A 4,272-nucleotide genomic window follows, 5' to 3' on the forward strand; every position below is an offset into this window, starting at 1 on the left:
CGGTGCGGCTTATAGTCCGGTGCGGCTTATAGTCTGATATATATATATATGGTGATAGCATCGGGGCTAATGCTAAAGCTAACAGGCTAAGCTGAGGTTCTTCTTCCATGAAGCAGCTCTGTTGTCCTCCATCCATATTTTCAGTTCCAGGCTGAGTCATTTCTACCTTCTCCTCTCTGTCAACGCTCTGGTTTCTTAAGAGTCAATCGTCAGATATTGTCCAAAATTTTCACACCGAAATCACACCCTATGCGTTTTGAGCGGCAGGAGAAGCCGATTTACATGCAAAGTCTATGAGGACGCGCCTCTAGGGGTCATGTGTCGCATCATGTACGTTTTGGGCGGCACGCAGGGAAGGCGGAAGGAGCGGAGCGTTTTCGCGCATGCGGTGCTGCGGAAGCCGCCGCCGCCCGAGCTGCCGCCAGAGTTCAAATATCTGAACTTTTTGCCGCTCGACGTGTCTCCCACTGAAAACCGTAACAGCCGGACTGGAGATCTTCACCTGAAATCGACCATGTGCAGTTGGATTTTCTGGCAGGGTATATCCGTACAGATGTGGGTCAGCTGCTCGGGACAAAAAATAAATAAAAAGTTTGTAAGCTGGCAGCTTTTGGAGTGACGAAACTAACCGAACAAATCGCCTCTAAATCATCTGGTGATTATGGTCACTATTTTAGCTTTCATAGTCAAAGTCAAGTTTTTCCCTGCCTCAGTCTGCTCCTGTCCACTTCCCCTCCCATCACAGTTTCTAGTAATCAGCTCTTTCACTTCACCTGCGTTACTCACTATTTAACCCAGTCACTCACCTCTGTTCAGTATTAGATTATCATCAGCTTGCCTGTGGTTATCCAGCGTTTTCATCTATGTCTCGTTATTGCCTCTTGATCCCGATCTTGTTCTTGTCCCCTGGCTCAACGATTCTCGCCGCAGCCCAACGAATTATACCTGCCATCTGAAAAAGAAAAAAATTGAATAGGTCTTCTGGACGGGTTCTTCTCTAATGAATCATGCATCAGGACACCTGCCATCTGCTTTACCGGTAACGACTCACCCCTTGCTTCTTGGACTCCTGCTCTTTGCCTTACCCCTGATCAATACCTCCAGCCATCTGACCACCTGGATCTCGACCCACGCCTGTACCACTGATTATCAGAACTTGCCTTTTGGACCCAAATACTCCAACCAAACTAACGGTGATGTCACCGCACCATACTGGAATGCAAACCCTTCCATCAAAGTTTCCGTCTGGAGTCCTTCAACTGGAAACAGGTTAGTGGCTTAAATTCTTTGGAAAGCCCTCCTATATTGTTCTGCCACTAATCTGAATCTCCTGTGTTTAGATCTGACGAGAATCCGGTCCAAGCACTTCCTGGTTCATTCACCTCTGCACAATAAACTTTGTAAAACTTTGTCTTGGTCCGATGCTTATTCAGAACTCAAAACTCGGTTCTTATCAGTGAGTTAATCATCTGCTGTGCGCAACGTTCGCTTGCTTTTTCGTAAATAAATCAAAGCCATTTTCTTTTATTTTATCTTGATTCACCCGCCGAGGATATGCTCCTCCCACACCCGGCTGCAGCCGCTGCTGCTGCTTCTCGTTCTGGAACACTAGTGCATTCTTCGGTCTGAACGTGGTGCATCCAACAAGAGGCGTTTTGCGCTATTTTGCAGTTCAAAAAGCGTTCGGTGTGAACGTAGCATAAGGCCAGCTAGCAGGCTCTGGTGTCTTCATCTCCAACACCTGATTGGTCAAAGCAACAGTATCTCTGCTGTGTTTCACACTTCAGGTGCCTTTGCTGTTTGTTCTGTAGGCCTGAGGCAGATTTCTGGACCCTAGCAACAGATGATATTCGAAATATGATTCGATGCAAACTCTAAATAAATACAAGTTACTGGAAGCTGCGCAGTCAGGAGAAAAGCTATGAAACAATGAGAATTGATATTTCAAAATTATAACAGCATAAAGATATTATTATTATTATAAATATAAAATATTCTAAAATGTAAACTAGTGATTCTGAATGCTACTTAAAAAGTCCATAATTCCGCCATTTTAAAACGTACAGTGCTGAAAATGCGTATAGTAGTAACCAAGAAAAAGCTTTGACAAATTCTGAATGCTAAATAAAAACCAAGATGGCTGCCAAAGCTAACTTGAAACTGCAATGCCTCAGCCATTTTTGAGATATTTTGGACTGAAATTTTGTGTGATGGTAGCTAAGCACGATCTCCGTCGTATACTGAAACCAAATGAAAAATCCAAGATGGCCTCCATAACTAAAATGCAAAACTGAACATAATTCAGCCATTGTTGGATATATTTGGCTCAAATTTGGGATGATGGTAGATAATGACCTCCAACAAGCAGTAAAATCAATTCTTTATCAAAATTGGACAGCATGTGGCAAGCCCTTTCATCGTTTCTTTAGGAACTATTCTAGTAGTTATTTTTTTTTCTTTCTAAAAATATATACAGTATATAATTCTTATTGACCATGACTGATTTTATAACTGTAAAAAAGGTAAAACATCCAACAGTGTGATTACGTTTTAGGTACTTTAAGTAAAGCCTACTTGTAAGCATGTTCTGCTGTTTATATATCAATCTTCTGGTTTTGTCCCTCTTGCTTGGCTTCTCTAAGAGAGTCCTTGGTTCAGGCTGACGGCTCCAATGATTAATGATGACAGACTGTGGAGCTGCTCCTCCATTTCATGACAAGCCTTTAACCTCTCAATTAGCTTGAACCAGTTTAAATGAAACAAAGATCAGGTTTAAAAGAAGTCAAGAGATGTGCAGTCCTTAGAAGACTGATTTTCACCTCAAGAAATGGTCCTTAATGTTTTCACTTTTGCTCTCTGACATTATTAAAAATCAGTAGGCGTAGTCACAAACTGCAAACATCTGCCTTGATATTTTCAGCAACTTGTTTGTGAGTTACAGCTCACAAACTGCTTCCCAGAAACAGACTCCTCAGCTTTCATTTTGTCCTCTCCCCAACTTTATCACTTCATCCATCATCCTGCTATGAGTGCTTTTCAAGTGGTTTAAAAATAAAGCGGACACAGATGTCGGCCATGCTATACTGATGTTTCTAAACCACCAGAAACCCTTCACTTACATCCACCCACAGCAGGGAGAAATGTTAAAAATACAACTTTCTCCTTTATAAAAAAAACATTTGTTAAAGCAGCTGCTGAACAGAACTGAAGTCCTTCACACCACTGACTCACATTTGTGCAGGTATTTTTACAGAAAAAAAAACACAACCTATCCCACTGATGCCACCTCTTCTTCTTTGAGTCGTTTGTGAGAATTGAAAGTCAACAAAGGGATTTTAGTGGAGTACAAAAGGGCAAATGCAATTATGGTTTCTCCTCTAATGTGCCTGGCCCCAGCTGGTTCTGATCTGGTTTGTGCTCTGAGGGCTTCAAGCTTAGTTGTCAGCTCTCATGCATCACAGACCTACTGCTTAACGGAAAAACGTGCTTTGGCAGTGACCAGCAGAGGCCTGGAGGCCAGCAGTGGCTGCCGCTGGGTTAGCCACATGCAGGGTGTGGGGGACGGCTGGGGTGGGTGAGACACCATCCTCTGCTTTCCGCATCTGGATCCTTACGACCGCATCCACTCATTCCTTCTGGTTTTTCATCCTCTTCACAAATGTTACACTGCTGTAAATGGCTGACGTGACCCAGAGTAGACACCATGCTACAGACTTGGGAGGTCAGTGAATAACCTCCAAAACATACACACACACACACACTGCAACAGAAATAAATGCGTGGGGGGAAAAGAAACCTACGGCAAAAGAAAAGCCTGAATGGAAATAAGCAGACATGATTACTAAAATACAGTCATTAAGGAGGAAGTGTTGTTTTTCAAGCTGTCAGGATGATTAACGACCGAGCACAGATTCACGCAAACACTGTTGTTTAGTCGAACCAACAGACATGCTCTCTGCCACTAACCTACAGACAGGATGTGTATGTGCAGTCACAAACGGGATGCGTTAAAGTAAGAAAAGATGCAAAACACTGAAATGAAACAAAGATTAAAAAACTGGCATTCCTTGAAGGAATGCATAATATCTGCTGTCTTATGCCAGAGTTTAAGATTATTTTAAATTAAGAAATGACAGAGTTGCAGACATTTTGGTTGATTCCTGTATTCAACACTTTGAATACAGCAGGTAAAATAAGTATTGAACACGTCACCATTTTTCTCAGTAAATATATTACTAGAGGGGCTAATGACATGAAATTTTCACCAGATGT

At 42.4% G+C, this 4,272-nt stretch overlaps 2 long non-coding RNA genes across 3 annotated transcripts in view; one reads left to right on the forward strand and one right to left on the reverse strand.

Annotated features, from left to right (window-relative positions):
* Window positions 1-4,272, reverse strand: part of LOC106530709 (uncharacterized) — an 88,261-nt gene that overhangs the window by 50,366 nt on the left and 33,623 nt on the right. For both annotated transcript variants that reach the window (XR_001311823.1, XR_001311824.1), the window contains exon 2: window positions 807-952. This is a non-coding gene — a long non-coding RNA (uncharacterized LOC106530709). The remainder of the gene's footprint in view (window positions 1-806; window positions 953-4,272) is intronic.
* LOC106530710 (uncharacterized) lies at window positions 947-1,409 on the forward strand. The gene is made up of 2 exons (XR_001311825.1): window positions 947-1,269; window positions 1,341-1,409. It is a non-coding gene; the product is annotated as an uncharacterized LOC106530710 (long non-coding RNA).

The sequence above is a fragment of the Austrofundulus limnaeus genome, unplaced genomic scaffold, assembly GCF_001266775.1.
Source record: "Austrofundulus limnaeus strain Quisiro unplaced genomic scaffold, Austrofundulus_limnaeus-1.0 Scaffold549, whole genome shotgun sequence".
NCBI classification, from domain to species: Eukaryota; Metazoa; Chordata; class Actinopteri; order Cyprinodontiformes; family Rivulidae; genus Austrofundulus; species Austrofundulus limnaeus.